Raw genomic sequence first — 17,154 nt, 5'->3', positions numbered from 1 at the left:
GTAGATCAGATGGAAAAAAAAATAATAATTGTGGATTCAACAGTGAAATGGAAATCAATTTATTTATTTAAATAATGTCCTTTGTATCACCTAAAGGGTTCATTGGACTATTTCTGAATTGTCAGTGCAAAGTAGAAAAATATCATTGCTCTACCCAGTGAAAGCATCAACCTGTAGATATCTATAATATTCCCCACTGTGCAAAGTACTTCCATGGTGTCCTTCAGCACTTTAAATTCAGACACTCTGCACTGGAAATCCCTGCGTCCCTGGAGCAGGAGCAACACAAAGGAATCAACAGATTTCTTTCTACCCTTATTTCCTTGGCCCCATGCAATCTTTATGAAGAAAGGTAAATTTGAATCGATTTTCATATTATCCTCTGTCTCCCTGTTGCTTTCCCCTATGTGTCCTTCTGGACTTTTAGGAATGAAGATGATATGCATCAGATTCCCTCAGTAATACCTTTGATCTTAGAATGCAGAGGTGAAATTAGAGGATTATAGTAATTCCACATATTCAGAAGTGTTGTTCTTATGTAGTGTAAGGCTTCTTTCTCGTTATATAAAGTAAGCAAGTCCCTATTGGGGGGGTCAATATCTTTCTATGGAAGAAGAAAGGATTAAAGACATAAAAAAAAAAAAAAAAAAAAAAAAGCCATCAAGCACAAAATACCAAATAAAAATCTCCAGTGTAAGAGATTTATTTTTTTCTCCCAGCAGCAGAGGAGATTATGTGTACTGGAGAGAGATGCAGTTTCAGTTTTGCTTCAGTAGCTGTTTCCTCATCTTTGACAAATTCAGGAAACATAAACCAACAGTGGTGACATTGTAAGGGGTGAAATTGCAGAGCATAAAACAGAGTGATGACGTTGGATTGAATATTGTTCCTGACTTGCATCAGAGTAGTGAAGGTGTAAAAAACATTACAGTTTGTCCAATGCCTGACATTTTTCTCCCTTTGGGACATCCTCATCACCAATGACAGCACAATGACCTTGTACCAGAATTTTTAGTAGAAAGGTGAAGTCAAAGGGTAGAGCATTCAAATACAGTTATAAGTATGCTACATATGCTAGTGTTCACCTAATGTGCCTCATCAATGTTCACCTTAATTGTATTCACAAGTTACCTTCCTTTTTTTTTTTCAAAAACAAGGAAATTAAAAAAAAAAGATGGTAATGAAGTTTTGCTTCTCTTCAGCTCTGAATTAGTTCCAGACCTCCCAATTAACACCAATTTCATTTAAGTAAATGCTGGCTTCTGCAAATATTTTTATTTATTAGCCTTTTGCTCATTTCAATATCCATTTAAAAGTTAATGTATAAGGTGTGAAAGGCACCAATGCAAAGATGTTCTAAAATATTAAGCTACAGGAAATTGGACATTAACCTCCTTCACAAATATTGTACATAACACAGATTTCAATAGAAACTTGCATCTGATTTAAGGCATTCAAGTTCAGCTGTTGTTTCAGGGGAAGTGTGAAACACCCATTTGGTGAAAATGAGGGTCAATTAGGTAATTTCATTGAGTTTCTAGAAATGGAAAGCATCCACAAATCACAAGTCACGTCAAAGGCAGCTACCCCTTTTCAAGCATGTTTATTGTATTGTTCTCTTTTACCTTCACATCACTTAGTTTTTCTTCTCACTATTCCAGCTCCTTCTTTTCAGCCCTACATTCTCACTGTATCTCTAACTATGGTCATTTATTTAGTGATTGCAGTAATCTAACCTTAATATATTAAATGTAATAACTCAGTCAGACTCTCCTTTTCTCCTGAGGGAACATCTATTAAAAAAAAAGGGCTTCTTGCCCTTCTGGATAATCTGGATACTTTGACTGTATGGCACTTTTTATTTACTCTCATTTTGTTAATTTGTGGTGAAGATGGCATGCAAGTCTGTTGTTTTAGTTTGAAAATTCTTCTGTAGTCTTTTGTTACAACTTTATAATTGATATAGACTATGCTTTATAATTACAAAACCAGTTAAAAGTAGCAATGACTTAAAGTAATCCCCAAAGGTCAATCAGAGTCTGAGCTAAAACATTGTTTGTGTGTGTGTGTTTGTTTGTTTGCTTTTCAATAAGCAAATCTTTAGAATGCAACTTTGTTTTAATACATTTAATTGGTATTAAAAGTGTTTGACTGCATCAACACGCAGGACACAAATTAGTACTAATTAGTTTTCCTTCCATTTACAACTAAGAAAATATTTCCCTTCATCCATACAAGAAACTATTTGGAAGGCCACACAATGCATTTTGGGATGGGTATTTAATTATTACTACAGCCAAAAAGTCCTTTTTATCAAACAAGTCAGAATCCCAATATGCTGTTAACCTCAAATCCAAGCTCCTGGCGATAGTAGCACCTTTTTCTCTATCCATGGTCCACAAAGAAGGTTATAATCTTTATAAATAAATTGACAACTCCAATGTGAATGGCTTAAAAGAAAAGATGATCAATACTGAGCTTATGAGAACCCACAGTACTCTGGATCTTGTTTCCAGCATAGGTACTGCTCCTAAGAACAGTCTCTTGGGCACAACTAAGAAAAATATCAAACTACTTTTAAGAAGATGACACTCACTGTGCAAACGATTTATCTAGGAATTGCTGGACACTACAGGCATAGGAAGTAGTAAAGATTTTAACAAGTAGTCATTTTTCTTGTATTACAAAGGAAGAACCAATTTATCTGACATCTTTTGCTTCATAAAATTATCTCCCAGTTAGAATAATTTTTTTTATTTTTTTTTTACCAAGACCTGTATACCTAATAATCCTGTATCAGGATTAACAGTTCTTGTCCATTAAGTTTTCTAGTTAGAAGTACTTTCTTTAACTACAGATGAAAGTTTTAAAGTAGTAAAAGCAGGAAAAAGACGGATCAGTGGCTTCGTTAGGAATGACTGGCTTCTCTGACTGTCAAAAAGTCAAGTTTCCTACTTAAAAAAAAAAAAAAAAAGATTTCTGCTTGTCTTTTTAAGAGACATGAGCTTATCTGAAGACTAAACAATTATTTTGCACATTTTATATTTAGTCTTTCAAGTTCATCTCAGGTGCTTATCTCATTGCTCATTTTCTATATTCACGATGTAATGGAGTCAAGTAACTCATTTGTGCCTACTTTCAGGATTTTTTTTGTTTTGTTTTTGAATGTGAAAAAAACAAGGAATATTATTTCTAAAAACACACTAGATCATTTTGATTTCACAACTAACTTGGTCATAGAACAGAATGGATTTTACATTTTCAAGTAATTCTGGTATGTTTGCATCATATCTTTATGGGGAAAAAAAATATCTGATAGAATAAGCAAAATTCTCAAGCCAATGAAAAAATGATCTAATCCACAAGGTGATATCAGAAGATATATATTTATGAATTTATGAGATAATAACCTGAAAGTAATTAAAATATTGTCTACTATTTATGTTGAATTATAATTATTTAGATAGCTTCATAAGCAGAATAAAAAATAATAATTTAAATTTAAATATTAAGTAGAAAATTGCAATGCGAGTTAGATAACTCTCTTTGAATCATGTTTATCATCTTGGTCTAAATCTTGGAAGATGATTACACTTTTCTACGCCAGTATAGTTTTACTTTCTCTGAAAACAAAATGGAGGATTCCACATTCAGAGAGAAAGAGAATTTGAAAAAAACAAAAACGAAAACAAAAAAAAAGTAAGAATGTTAACTGAATACTGTATCTTCCCACATTGGTCAGAGTAGAAATCTTTTGGATGCTGTAACTCCACCACACCTATTGCCTCTGACTTTCCATCTAGTGGACAGGTGGTTCTCCCAATATCTAGTCTTCAGCCAACATGGCTTCGCTAAGGGCTGATTGTGCCTGAAAAATCTGGTGGCCTTCTACGACAGGGTGATAGCATTGGTGGTCAAGGGAAGAATGACAGATATCATCTACCTGGAGTAAAGGAAAACATTTGACACTGTCCCCCATGATATCCTTGTCTCAAAATTGGAGAGATGTGGATTTGACAGATGGACCACTCGGTGGGTAAGGAAAGTTGCAGAGTATTGTGGTAAACATCTCAATGTCCAGGTGGAGATCAGTAATGAGTGGTGTTCCTCAGAGGTCAGTATTGGGACTGGCACTGTTTAACATTTACAGTGACATGGACAGTGAGACTGAGTTCACCCTCAGCAAGTTTGCCAATGACACCAAGCTGTGTGGTGCAGTCAGCATGCTGAAGTCAAGAGATGCCATCAGGAGGAAACTGGACAGGCCTGAGAAGTGGGCCTGTGCAAACCTCATGAGGTTCAACAAGGCCAAGTACAAGGTCTTGCACCTGGGTCGGGGCAATCCCAAGCACAAATACAGACTGGGCAGAGAATGGATCGAAAGCAGCCCTGGTGAGAAAGACATGAGGGTGTCAGTTGATAAGAAGCTCAGCGTGAGCCGGTAATGTGCATTTGCAGCCCAGAAAGCCAGCTTTCTGTATCCTGGGCTTCATCAAACGCAGTATGGCCAGCAAAGCGAGGGAGGGGATTCTCCCTCTCCGTTCTTGTGAGACCCCACCTGTACCACTTCATTCACCTCTGGGTACAGTACCCTTAATAGAAGAAGTACATGGACCTTTTGGAGCAAGTCCAGAGGAGGACCACAAGGACAATCAAATGTCTGGAGCACCCCTGCTGTACAGACAGACTGAGGGAGTTGGGGTTGTTCAGCCTAGAGAAGACTCTGGGGAGACCTTATAGCAGCCTTCCAATACCTAAAAGGGGACTACAGGAAAGCTGGCAAAGGTCTCTGTCAGGGAGTGTAGGGATAGGAGAAGAAATGATGGTTTTAAACTTTAAAAAAAAAAAAAAAAAAAAAAAAAGGTAGATTTAGATTAGATATAAGGAAGAAATTCTTCACTCAGAGGGTGATGAGGCACTGGAACAGGTTGCCCATAGAAGCTGTGGATGCCCCATCCCTGAAAGTGCCCAAGGCCAGGTTGAATGGGGCTTTGTGCAACCTGTTTTAGTAGAAGGTAGGGGTTGGAATTAGATGGTCTCTTGTATCTCTTGTCTGTTCCAACACAAACCATTCTATGATTCTATGATTTACAAAACAAAGATATATTCAAGAGTATACAGAGGATACACACCATCATCCAAACAAGAGCATAGCTCAATCAAAGATTATATTTGTAGTAAGGAATAAGAAAAAATATATTAATCAAAAGCCAAAATCTTAGCAGGTCAAACACACAATTTTACACCTTTTAATACTTTTTGATGATAGTGATTATTCTGCACAGTCTGTGAGAAGCCAGTCACTTTTGATAATGTTTCCTCTCCAAAGACCAGAGAATAACATATTCACTCAAAAGCAAAAAATAAACTTTGCCAAATATCTACTACACAATTCTTCTGAAAATGCTAGGTCCATCATCCTTCAAGGATTGCTAATGGTGACACCACATCTGCCAGATGGGCTTTACATAGCAAGACTGCATCAATCTGCATTATGCAAGATTAACAGATTCCTTCCTGAAAGGATACTGATACATCAAGGGGTCTGAAACTGCAGTTACAGGCTTCTAGCTCTTGCTACGTTGTATAGACACAATTTGCAGTGCAAAAGTCATCATTACAGTACATGTACTCTGTACCTGATTTTTATTTGCATGTCTAATACATGGAAATTAGTAGACAGAGAACATCCCCACCGGACAGAAAGGTGAGAGGAAAACATGGCCACAAAGATTTTGTTTAGCTCAGGTAGGCTAAACAGTCCTGAATTTCTTTGCTGTGAAAGAAATAGAGTAAGATCACCATCTCCAAAATATAATGCTCAAATTAGGCTTCTGTTGTGGAACTTTCCCCATTTCTCAGAGGAACCTGCCTCCATCCACTGATTAGAGCAGGTCTTATGGAAGTCTGGCCTCATTACTTTTGGGGAATATCACTGAAAGACGTCATTCAGAATTCTGTAAACATACGTCTGCAGTGACTATGCAGACAGGCATGTCTCCACTTTCAGAGGGTTTCACTTTTCTTTTGGTAGAAGGGTGTTTTTTGTTGTTGTTTTTTTGACTTTTTTATTATTATTATTATTATTTTTTCTAGATCACTTTTGAGAGCTAGTGATATACAGTAGCAACTTTTAGGCTGACAACATTTCTGCATACAACAGACACAAGCTGAATACAGCAGTACATTCAATATAATCTAAACTATTCTACAAGAAGCAGTAACAACATAACCAGAGCCACACAATAATATGACAGGTTTGGATCCCAACAAGGCAGTATAAAGGAAAATAAGATCAATATTTAGTTAAAATATTTTGCTTTAGCTTCTGGGACTTGTTTTATAGTATTTTCCTTAGTGAGGTGAATTTGTACACAGTTACAGCTCATCTTCTAATATCTCACCCTTCTGAAAGGAGCTTTCCATTTCAAGATTTTCCTATTCCATATCTTTTCTATTTGTGCTAGGCTCAGATTTTTAGAGATGACTCCATCTGTATTGCTTACAGAGGTATGTCCCCATGCTGTCAGTGTCAATGAGGTTACGTTTTGACCAACAAAAAAACGTTAGTGTTTTCTGTTGGTGGTGTTGATTGTTTGTTTTCCTAAACTACATTGTCTTTCTAGTATTGCATTGCATTGTAAGCTAAAATCTCAAAACAGTCTAATCAGCTATGAAATATTCCTTTGAAATTTTGATTTAGTCTCTGTGAAGGGTCTTGAAATGCAGATTATGGCATGGCAACTGTAGACTAAATGCATCCCTTCAGTCTTGAGAATACTTGTTCCCCCACTCCCCCAGAAATCAGTTAAGAAATATTTATCTGCATGCCCCAATTACTTCAATATTAAAGTAGAAGATATAGAGGATATTTTTCTGTGGAACAGTGTAGAAATTTGTTATTGACTACAACAGCATCTTCGAGGTAGACACATAATACTTAAGAATTTCAAATCTGAATCTTTTTTGCATCTTAAAACATGTAAGTGTCATTACCACTTCTGGCTTTATTTAGAACAAGACAAGAGAATCACTTCATTGGTACCTTTCTGAAAATTCTTTGTAACAGCAAAAGAGAATTCAGTACAAAATCCACAAGAAAACTGGAAGAACAGACACTGCAGGATTTATATCTATTTCAGTAAGAAATTAAAAAAAAAAAAAAAATCAACCCAGGATGGATTAGAGTTAACAACGAAACATTTGTTAAAACTTACTTGGGAAAAATTTTCAAACCGGTAATTTTTATTTAATTAAAAAGTATTAAATAATAAGTAAGTAGGGAACATTTACCTGAAGAATATAGAAAGAAATTTAGTTAAAATAAACAGGTGTCTCAATGAACTTTGTGTCCCATTCCTTAGAAGTTAGAATATTTTTGTTTTCCAACTCTAGGTACAGCTATACATTTCAGCAAGAAAAAGTTTGAAAAGAAAAGAGCTTACCTATAACAACAAGGTCTGTAACTGCATCAATCACGTCTTCACTTCAGAGTCATCAATAGATTAATGTTGTCTGGAGGACTACAGTGTCCTGTAATGACAAGTTATAAATCATATGAAAAAGAAATCTATCATGTCCAGAAAACAATAGCATAGAATGGCCAAAATTGGAATCCAGAACATTATGTTCATCTACCATCTCTACACAGACACCTAGAATGCATATATTAGTTTTTCATTTTGGCATGACCTATAGACTGAAGAAGTGAAAAGACAAAATAATATTGTAATATGGGTAAAATATATTCAAAGTTTAAGATTAGCCTTGACATTAAATTATAATTAATTTATTTTTAGAAGAGCTAGTAGAAGAGGAATAATTCAATTAACAATTTCTAACATCTCTAATTATCTAAAATATATTTTTACATGTCATGTCACATCTTTGAGGTCAAGTATCTTGAAGTTTTATTGACTAAGCAGCAAGTGTTATGCTGATATAAAGTCAAAATTATTCTCATGCCAGGGTAGTATAAAAAATATTTTCTAATTTCTAATATCAACAGACAGAAAACAGAGGTAGGTGAGAAATTGATGAAATATACAGAATTAAACAAACATTAAATCGACATTAAATTAAATGTATAAACACACATTTTTAGTAAAGTAAAAAAAGTAGTATGTGTCTCGAGAAGAAAAGCAAAGCAAAGAAAAAAGCAGAGCAAAGGAAAGAAAAGAAAAAAGAAAAGGGGAAAAAAGAAATGAAAACAAAGAAAAAGAAATGAAAAAAGGCAAGGCAAGAAAAAATAAGAAAAGAAGAGTAAAGAAAAAGGAAGAGAAGAGAAGAGGAAGGGAAGGGAAGGGAAGGGAAGGGAAGGGAAGGGAAGGGAAGGGAAGGGAAGGGAAGGGAAGGGAAGGGAAGGGAAGGGAAGGGAAGGGAAGGGAAGGGAAGGGAAGGGAAGGGAAGGGAAGGGAAGGGAAGGGAAGGGAAGGGAAGGGAAGGGAAGGGAAGGGAAGGGAAGGGAAGGGAAGGGAAGGGAAGGGAAGGGAAGGGAAGGGAAGGGAAGGGAAGGGAAGGGAAGGGAAGGGAAGGGAAGGGAAGGGAAGGGAAGGGAAGGGAAGGGAAGGGAAGGGAAGGGAAGGGAAGGGAAGGGAAGGGAAGGGAAGGGAAGGGAAGGGAAGGGAAGGGAAGGGAAGGGGGGAGGGAAGGGAAGGGAAGGGAAGGGGGGGAGGGGAGGGGAAAGGAAAAGAAAAGAAAAGAGAAAAGAAAAGAAAAGAAAAGAAAAGAAAAGAAAAGAAAAGAAAAGAAAAGAAAAGAAAAGAAAAGAAAAGAAAAGAAAAGAAAAGAAAAGAAAAGAAAAGAAAAGAAAAGAAAAGAAAAGAAAAGAAAAGAAAAGAAAAGAAAAGAAAAGAAAAGAAAAGAAAAGAAAAGAAAAGAAAAGAAAAGAAAAGAAAAGAAAAGAAAAGAAAAGAAAAGAAAAGAAAAGAAAAGAAAAGAAAAGAAAAGAAAAGAAAAGAAAAGAAAAGAAAAGAAAAGAAAAGAAAAAAAAGAAAAGAAAAGAAAAGAAAAGAAAAGAAAAGAAAAGAAAAGAAAAGAAAAGAAAAGAAAAGAAAAGAAAAGAAAAGAAAAGAAAAGAAAAGAAAAGAAAAGAAAAGAAAAGAAAAGAAAAGAAAAGAAAAGAAAAGAAAAGAAAAGAAAAGAAAAGAAAAGAAAAGAAAAGAAAAGAAAAGAAAAGAAAAGAAAAGAAAAGAAAAGAAAAGAAAAAAGAAAAGAAAAGAAAAGAAAAGAAAAGAAAAGAAAAGAAAAGAAAAGAAAAGAAAAGAAAAGAAAAGAAAAGAAAAGAAAAGAAAAGAAAAGAAAAGAAAAGAAAAGAAAAGAAAAGAAAAGAAAAGAAAGAAAAGAAAAGAAAAGAAAAGAAAAGAAAAGAAAAGAAAAGAAAAGAAAAGAAAAGAAAAGAAAAGAAAAGAAAAGAAAAGAAAAGAAAAGAAAAGAAAAGAAAAGAAAAGAAAAGAAAAGAAAAGAAAAGAAAAGAAAAGAAAAGAAAAGAAAAGAAAAGAAAAGAAAAGAAAAGAAAAGAAAAGAAAAGAAACAGAAGTCTGCAATGGTTAAATGGATATGGGAGACTGAAATTCTCTTATTTTTAATTCACATCTGACGTTTCAACATTGGTCTTTGACATTTTAGTTAAGTGTTCCAACAGCGAGCTCGTTAAATATTCTAGGCTGAAATTCAGCACTTCATCTGTCTCTTACACACATATATGGAAATTCAGTTTTGGACTGAAGTTCCAAGTTAAAAGTTTTCTTAGAATTGACATATTTCAATAGAGGAATTTGTTTTAGTGGAGATTGATTTTCTTCAATGGAAAATTAGTTTGTCAGAAAATTTACAACCAGTGCTAAAAATGAAGCTTTAACTTCTACTGATCCCATACCACAAGGCATTCTAATTACACTTCAAATCACTGTGTAATTAAGATTTGGCAAGAACTCAGCACTCATGACACGTATAAGCAAAGTACTTCTTGGCTTTCCAGAACAATCCTGGGGATATGGATCACCTTGTATTCTGTTGTATGATTAGTTGGCATTTTCAAATCTTCACTGCTTTTAACGTCTTGACCCAGGGACATTTAAGATTCTTAGACAAAGCCTGCAATCCCAGGATTATAAAATCATACACAGAACATTTCAGAGGGAATTTTCTCAGGGGACCTCTAGAGGTCATTTAGTCCAGCCTCAGATCATGTTCTGCTTTGAAATTCTTTCAGTCTCAGTTTCTTTTATAGTACACTGACGTACTCTACAAAGTTTGTGAACTGATAATTTGTATTGTGCACACAATTACATCACATAATATATATACTATTTTTCAAGACAGTGAGATATACTGTATCACAGGATTAAAAACAAAATGAGATTTGGAACAAAAGTACAGAACAAAATATTAGAAACCCAGGGGCTGAATCATTTTTGCCTTCAGAAGTTGAACCTACATTATTCTGGGGTTCATGAAACCCTCATCAAGTCCAATGAATAAATAAGATCTCTTTTGCAAAATTAAGTATGTTTTTTTCCCATGTTTCCAGAGTGATTTATATCATTGTTTGTCTTTCTGGCTTCCTGTGAATACCTGACTCTCTGCCATGATTGTATAGATATTATGGGGTTTTATTACCATATATAGTTTCAGCAGCTTCAACAGGTATATTTTATTATAAAAAGTAAAGCTACTGTTTTTCATGAACACTTGCATTCCTTCTTTTTTTGTAGGTTAATAAAGGCGGATGCATTTCACGTAAGAGTATTTTTTGTTTTGTTTTGTTTTTGGTACAGGTATTTTTATCACTGTACAGGTTTGGAATACTCCCAACTACATTGATTACGTTTTGTAGTGTATTTTTCTATTAAATGTCTTTTTTTTTTTTAATAAAATAAGAGATTAATTCAGAGCTTTATTTGAGACTAACAAAATGAATAGCGAAGTGCATTTGAACAACACCAATAAGTAGAATCTACACGTTGTTTCATTCACCACTGAATAAAGAGGACACATAGAAAATATAAACTAGAAAAACTGGTTTGTACTATTCTGGAAATTACATGACTGGTGTTTCTTCTTTTGACATTTTGGAAAAAAGCTTATTTTCCTTCTTTCCGTAATCATCAAAATAACTCCAAACAAACTGCTGTGCTTCATATCACTCACTTTGGTAATTCACAGGCATTTACAACTACTAAAACAGTGCCACCCACAGAGAAGACTGCTGCTAAAATATGCAAGAGCAAGCTACATATTTCAGACTGAAAGAAAATAACAGCGATGTTGAATATTACGAAAACATAGCAGGTTCAGAGGGCTGCAATTAATCTTGTCAATGCATGGACCAGGCTAGCCTGTGTGCAGGAACACGTCTTGGTACTTCTTTCTTCCATGAATGCAGACCCAACCTTGCACATATGAGATTTGAATCCATTAAAGTGATTGGACATTGTCTTACTCAAGTTCTTGTAAAGTATTTAATACTTTATGGGTATTAAATATTTATATAATGGTTTCATAGATGTTGTACAGAAAACAGGGAAATGGAATGCATTTTTATTAGGTAACCTACAAGGAGTGATATGGATATTTATAGTAGAGTATTCTGTCCTGCTGTCAGAGGAAGCAGAAAAATATGCTCTGCAGATGATCACAGTGTGGCTGATTGATGGATAGAAAAGTCAATGTAGTGCCCGTAAGTACATTTTTAAAATAACATTGTCCTTTTTTTTATATACAGCAATTGCCATAGCATAATTGAATACATTTGCTTCTAGAACCTGTTAACACACAAGATTCATGTAGTGAAATTGACTGAAAATAAATTAAAATAGATGAGTTTATTTTATTGATCATGACAAAAGTACGAATGCCATAAATGATGATGATGATCCTTACACGAATAAAAACTCTAACAGAACACGTTGCAAAGTCCATTGCCATTAGCAGGGCTCTCACCATTGATTGTTTTTCATTGAGAAATCTAGCAGTGGGTATTCTTTAAGGAAATTGATTGCAGTGATTATAAAGGCCTAAATTTCCCTTTGGTGTTTCACAAAAGAAATATTCTGACTACAAATATAAGCATCTAGATTAAGTTCTTTGATGGGAACAGATAGGTACCTCCAGAGGACCATCCATACTTACGATTTTTTAATTGACATATACAGTCTACAGCAAAGGGAACCTAAAAGATAAGGTTAGGGAAGTCATCTAGGTTTTGGTGACTGAATGGAGATATGAAAAATGCCACCCGTGCTTAACATGCTTAACTTTTTGTTTTTAGAAAGCTCTTTCATCAAAGTGTACTATAAAAAAATAAATTGAGTAGATGAAACTGAACTACTTTATGCACGGCACTGTGCAGTGTCATAGGCAAAAAAAGAAACGTGCCCTTGTTATATTCACAAATAGGTAATTGTACTGCTTTGACTATAAGGGTTAAAAAAAAAAAAAAAAAGCTTGAATAGAAGGTTTTTTGTTCCTATGGATGATGTTTTTGTTCGTTTGTTTTGCCCAGAGACGAATAAAAGGCAGAAAAGAAAAGAATGGTTGTGAAGATAACTAATCTTGAAGTCAAGCTTTTTGTACTATTATTATTATTATTATCATTAATAATAATAATAATAATTATTATTACTAAATTCCACCAAAGCTCTATTTCTATTAGAAAGCAAAACTGAATTTCAAAGAAAATAGCAATAAAAATGTTGAAAGCACATCTGGAAATGAATATTTTTTTTCTTTTATTCTGTAAAATTTATATTCTAGTATAAAATAAATAATCACAATAGTATGGATAAATTTTGTCAGATTATAATATTTTGACTGAGCCTGTTGCTGTCCTTCTGAAATCAAATAAAATTCACAAAGCTTGAAATCATTACCAGCTTTCAAGGCACATGAGGATACCCCATGAGGACATGGTTGGAAGGTGGACTTACTTCTTAGTGTTGTGTTATTTTTCAAAATCTTGTCACTAAAAGAACTAATTATCTTAAAATATTCAGTTTCCCTCATGACAATACACATACTTGGAATCAGTGGTCCAACATAAGCACATATTCAAGACCAGCACAAAACAACAAAGTAATATCATTGTTTAAATTAGTCACCAAATGGTAGAATCAGACTTTCCTATTTCCTTAAAATCTCATGCAAAATTAACATTTGTGACTGATCCTGTTGATAACTATAACCTTTGAGCACCTAAGAAATCACCTGAGACAAAACCAATCTTTTGACAAAGGTTTTCTATGAGCTTCATCTTTCAGGATTGCCAACCTTGTAGAACATTCTAAGGTGCCAATTTCCCCAGCTCTGATAGAGATAATAAAGTGAAAAGTGAAAAAGGTAATTACCACCAACTTTTCTTAGCTTTTGGAACAGGTTATGAAAGTATGATGCCTGTTCCAATTTGCTGCCTGTTCCAATTATTAGAGTAATTCTGTTAGGAGAAGCCTATGCTTCTTGCATGTACAAATATTGAGATTAGTTTCATAATTATGTAAGCAATGATACACCTCTAGATAAAGATTAGAACTGAACCTTGAGTTGGTTTTCTTGCTTTCTTTCAATGACTTTAGTGGGATTGTAATTTGAGTTATCTCCTTGGTCTGGACAGACCCACTTCATCAGTAATAGCAAGGAAATTTAAGAGTATGAGTGAGAAAATTCTCAGATTTTACATAAGATGCTTTCAGTTCTCGCCAGGTGGGATCAGTGCAGTTTGGAATGGAAAAGGGGCAAGGAAAGAGGGAGATGGAACAGTTGCGGAACAAGCCAGGTGCTGTGTTCAAAGAAGCTCAGATGTAATTCAGCTCTTGTTCAACAAGCCCATCAGTTTGCCAATCGTTCCTGTGCATAGTTAACAATTTTCTTGAGTTCAAATGAAAAAACCTGCATGTACAGAGAGCCATCCAAGTATTAAAGTGATGTCAGAGACCCCCATATTTGTTTGAGCTGCTCAAAAGTCTTATCAAAAACTCTCCAACCCTTGAAATCACTTTTTTATTTTGTGGGAAAGGATAGGTTTTAATGGTCCAATTTCTTGCTTCCACAAACATGTTTAATAGCTTCTGAGTTTCTGAACACAGAAGAATATACTTAATGACCTAAGACAGCAATTTAAATAACAGTTTTAAACTTTAGCCTGCTCTGTAATGTTTCTTATTAATTTAATTGAAACCTCGTTTTACTTCATTAATTATTAAATGCATATATTTTCCTTACAACTCGGAATCTTACTGACCTGATCTATGTAGAAGCTAAAAGTTGCAGAAGCTTGCACAAACCAATAAAAAGAAGTTATGAAGTGTAGAGCTGACTAGCTGTTTTACATTATCAGCATTTTCAGGTGTGATTGCATGGTCACCTCTGATGACAAAGGAGCTCTAAGAGCAAGGGTAGGGTGAAATCTGATTTAAAGAACTGCAGTTCTACAAAGGGTGCGTGAAATATACCCTTAGTGTGGCACACAGCAAAAGCTAAGTATGTGTTCAACATCAGAGTTCAAAGCTAAATATAAGAAACATCTCCTTTTCTGAAGCTGATGATGCTCCTTTGCCTTCTGTTCAGTACAGTGCAGGAGTACTGCAGAGAAATGGACCTCAAAGTCATCATATGTGGAATCAAATTTTTAATGGAATAAGCATGAAAAGGATATAGGCATAATAGAGCTGTACTATGGTTTTGCAAAGTGAACATGGTTCTCTGCCCAGTACCATAGTTTTGAGCACCTTCACTGAAGTTGGTTAAGCCATTAAAGCAAAACTGGATGACCAGAAATTTAGATTCGTTGTTTGTTTGTTTATTTGTTTCTTTTTTTCTTTTTTTCTTTTTTTCTTTTTTTTTCTCACCATTTATACAATGTGTTTTTATTTATAAAATAAGTAACCAGGGAAAATAAAAACCTCTAGATACTGTTCTTCACAGCTTTATCAAGTACACGTGTGTATGACTGGCTGCTTTAGGTGTAGTTTTGACTGGCATGTGTTTTGACTGACTTCTAGCATAGTTTTGCTGGAGAAAGATAAGGAGACAGAAACTGGGTTTCAGATGACTTGGTTTCTGCATCAGCTTCCAAAGTTCTGGTGTGACTGTATTTTTAGAGACATCATTCAAATTTGTATTTAGGCACCTCCATAAGAACTCCATATTCAATAGAACGTTATATACTGAACCTGTTCTTTCTATTTGAGAAATATTTCTTTAGCCAAAATGAAGGATAAAAAATTAAGGAAAGATGTACAAAAAAGTTGATAGACAGTGTTTTCTCCTGACAACTGATTTTCCCTTCTCCAGCTCCTCCTCCTGGGTTTACTGGAATGGGCTATGTCATAAGAAAAATATTCCCCCGGGAGTCAAATAGACAGAAAAGATCTGAATTTCCTAAAGACGGCTTAGTTATCTTGTTTTCTCCTCATAACTGACCTAGGAATTCCCAGGCAACTCTATATGGATTTACCTAAGGGGTATAAACTAACATTTATACTTCATTTACATCCTAAACATCTTTTGAGTTTGCAGCCCTATTCTAGCAGGCACTGAACAAATGCACAGCTGGAGATACTTCCTGACCTAGAAACTGTATACTACAGACAGAAGGAGAAATAAAAGCAATAATACATTATACTGTGTTTGTTGTCATGTAGTAACTCAGCTGAGGAATCAGAGACCAAAAAAAAAAAAAAAAAAAAAAAAAAAAAAGTACCAGGTCAGATCAAAAGGCATACACCCCACTAAGATATGTAATAGAAGGCATATACTAGAGAACAGTCCAAACTGGTACAGCTATGCAATGATACTTGTCTATACACAGTCTTCTGTGTATCAAGAATTTCCTGAGCCACAGGTGGTGTTTTCCGTTTAATAGTCCTGGGTCTTTTTTTTTTTTCTTTTTTTTTTTTCTTTTTTTTTTTCCTCTAAGTGAGTTAAATTTTATAAAATCTTTAGAATTTCATGCTCCTGATGTATGAGTACTACACAAGCTTGCCAACACTGCTGTAGATATCTGAGTGTCGTACCATGCTGAAAAGAAATTTCAGTACCTTGAAGACAGAGGAACAGGACTCTGCCTGCAGAGAACTGACAATTTTTCCTTTTCCACAAGTGTCTGAATTCCTTAACACTATGTTATGCAAAGCACCTCCTTGGTAGTACTTGATATGATGTCAGTGATTACATTCTTAGTGTAGTTGCTGTTGAACCTTTTGATACTTAAGGAGTATCTGGAACACTTCCCAATCTATACATCTGCCCATCTAATTTAGATTTCAGTGAAAAAGGTTTCACTGGGATGCTACAAGGATGATTAAGAATCTTAATACCAATACTACACCACTTTCACCCTCTGTCAAACCACAATGGACCATACTTTAAAGAAGATCTGGCAGATGGCTGAATGGTCAACAAACATGTCATGAAACACAACTTCTAGATATTTGCAGTTTAACATGTGCTTGTGTTTATCCATCTGTAGAATAAGCCACCTGCCAGTTGTTTGAGTGATATGACTGGCTAAGTATTGCTAAGCAGTCAGTAATAATGGCAATAATACTGTCAGAAAATAAAAAAATAAATAAATAAAATGTATACAAGGTATGCACACTGATGGCTTTTGCAGAGAAACAGTGCAAATTAAGACTCAGAAGAAAGCAATCTTATTGCCAAAATATTTATTCATAATATGCATTATCTGCACAATTCAGAAACACATTCACCACTACTATATTAAAAAATTTGCTGACAAGATGTAGAAAAGGCTATAACACTATAGCGTCTATGCACTTTCTTCGTTACTATGCTGAGGCAGAAGTACATGCATACATTTTCAAAACTAGTTACACAGCTGATTGTCGGCAATTCATTCTCTGGCAGTTCTCTTGCATATCTTTCATTCAATTAACCCCAGAGCCATCAACATTTAGAGGCAAACGCGAAAATAAAATCTTTGCAGCATGCAATGGAAGCAAATATCAGTTAGTAATACATGTGTTTAGGGCAGTAATGGTACCTCACTAGAAAGATCAACTGGCCCCAAATACTAAATGGACTTGTGACATTAGCTAATTCTGTTTGTTCTATTACAGATTAGGTATCTGTACAAGGCTTAAGTATTTAGTATTTAGCATTTTTCTGAAAGCCTAGCTAGTGCTTGTAGTGGGTTTA

At 34.7% G+C, this 17,154-nt stretch overlaps 1 protein-coding gene across 6 annotated transcripts in view; it reads right to left on the bottom strand.

Annotated features, from left to right (window-relative positions):
• The window catches only part of TENM4 (teneurin transmembrane protein 4), a 1,678,763-nt gene that overhangs the window by 1,265,386 nt on the left and 396,223 nt on the right, over nucleotides 1-17,154 (bottom strand). For all 6 annotated transcript variants that reach the window (XM_066989940.1, XM_066989945.1, XM_066989941.1 and 3 more), the window contains exon 3: nucleotides 7,446-7,533. The gene's annotated coding sequence lies outside the window, so the exon portion shown is untranslated. The remainder of the gene's footprint in view (nucleotides 1-7,445; nucleotides 7,534-17,154) is intronic.

Source organism: Anser cygnoides, chromosome 1 (assembly GCF_040182565.1).
Source record: "Anser cygnoides isolate HZ-2024a breed goose chromosome 1, Taihu_goose_T2T_genome, whole genome shotgun sequence".
Lineage (NCBI taxonomy): Eukaryota > Metazoa > Chordata > Aves > Anseriformes > Anatidae > Anser > Anser cygnoides.
This window is presented reverse-complemented; position numbering and strand designations above follow the sequence as displayed.